This window comes from Haplochromis burtoni, unplaced genomic scaffold, assembly GCF_018398535.1.
Source record: "Haplochromis burtoni strain Fernald_Lab_line unplaced genomic scaffold, NCSU_Asbu1 Contig_2799, whole genome shotgun sequence".
NCBI classification, from domain to species: Eukaryota; Metazoa; Chordata; class Actinopteri; order Cichliformes; family Cichlidae; genus Haplochromis; species Haplochromis burtoni.
In genome coordinates, this window is record NW_024585160.1 from 8027 (window position 1) to 9897 (window position 1871).

Here is a 1871-nt window from a genome sequence, read left to right on the forward strand (position 1 = left end):
ATATAAGCTCTGGCGGACTTGGTTCTATGGTAGGTCTTAAAGGGTTAAATAAATATCGTCAAATAATCGAGATCTCAATTTCAGTGAAATTAATCGTGATTATCATTTTTGCCATAATCGAGCAGCCCTACATGACACAACATCCAAATATAAATTGCAGCTAAAAAGGATTACAGAGTATCAAGTTTATGTGGTTCCTGAAACCAAGACTGTTACGTAGTCTATCCAGATAACAGAGGGTGGTGACCTCTAATTACAGGTTCCAAACAGACAACAGCAGTTGAAACCTTACCAGACTTATGACCCCATTTATGATTCAAGTACCACTATGTGACAACTTAACTGAAGCTAAGAAAAAGTCGAGTCAAATTTTTTTTCCTATCTGCCAGGTTAGGAATGGTTACAAAGTAAATAAATAAGGTGTATGGAAATATTGCAACATTATAAGAAAATTGGGTATGGTTAAAAGTTTGATAAAATGCCGTAACAATAGAACATTTTGCATCATAACAGAGAGAAAAAAAATATAGTATTCGTTGTTCCTTTTACTTAATTCATGAAGTAAAACAGCAGCTGGCCATATTTGCTGTGCAATTGACCCCTTGGGGATTAATCAGAATCAGAATACTTTATTGATCCCTAGGGGAAATTATTAACACTTTGCTTGTCTGGTAATTAAAATGAAGATTTTTTTCAGATATGTGGATAAATTAGATATTGAAAACCACAAACAGTTGAACATAACTAAATTACTGCTTAACGTGAATGTTCAACTGACTCATATTAAAGCATGCCTCGGCAGATTTCAGCAACATAACTGAGTGAGTATGTCACAAGTCTTTTAACAAAATTATGTTTTTTGAAGGTTTCTGTGCACCTACCTTGAGAGCCAGGGACAAAATGCCCCAGGCGGTCCTCTTCCCCACAGTTAGCTTGCTCTCTAACCACACTAACCTGGAACCCTGGATGGAAAAATCCAAGAGAAAAAAACATTAAAAATTACATCACACAATCTACATTACAATTGATTTCCAAATATTCTGAGTCTTAGGTAGGTTGAAGGTTAACTGAGGATACACATTTACAAACCAATATTACCAAATAGCCAAAACTGTTCAGAGTTTCTCCTTAATTGTCACTTCATCAAGATACAGAAAGATTGCTTCAGAATTTGATTGTAGTTGATCATTTGATTTGGTCCTTTTGCCACCTTTTCCAACAACACTTCAATTCTTCTTCTTTTTTTTAAAGTTAGGTATCTAAAGAATTAAATAAATAAATAAATAAATAAAAATGGGTTAAATGTGAGTTTAGTCCAAAACCTAAACTGGCACCACTGTGGAATAAGAAGTCTGTTCATATAAGATGGATCTGTTGGGTTTCAAAACTTAAGTTATTCATTACGATGTTGTACCTGTCTTAATAAAAGCTTTTGACCTATTTTATACCTGAAATTATTAAAAGATTTACTGTGTGACAAACTGTTCATTTGGTTTTGTTATTTATTCATTACTGAGAATATACAAGCATGTTGTGGCCTCCAAACTAAATGTTGAGGATGAAACAGGTTCCAGTTTTACATCTTCCCAGGGACTTCAGAATCTCAGTACTTCAGGTGCCAAGATGATAAGAAATTGTTTCCACTTCACTCCAAAGTTTAGAATTACACCAGCCAGTTGCTCAGCAGATAAGGTATGCCTCCTGCTTTGAATACAAGAGTGACAGGAGGAACTAGTATTCACACTGGAACATCCTTCCTATTCTGGTATTTTAAAGAGTACTTAGCAGAAATATTAAGCAACCTAACTAATAGGGTTGCAAACTACCAGCAAAAAAAAATAAAAAATAGGGAACCACCCTCCACCCTCCAC

At 34.8% G+C, this 1871-nt stretch overlaps 1 long non-coding RNA gene across 1 annotated transcript in view; it reads right to left on the minus strand.

Moving 5' to 3' along the window:
• The window catches only part of LOC121813825, a 9774-nt gene extending 8019 nt beyond the window's left edge, over positions 1 to 1755 (minus strand). The window contains exon 1 of the long non-coding RNA XR_006053903.1: positions 882 to 1755. This is a non-coding gene — a long non-coding RNA (uncharacterized LOC121813825). The remainder of the gene's footprint in view (positions 1 to 881) is intronic.
• Between the last annotated feature and the right edge of the window lie 116 nt (positions 1756 to 1871).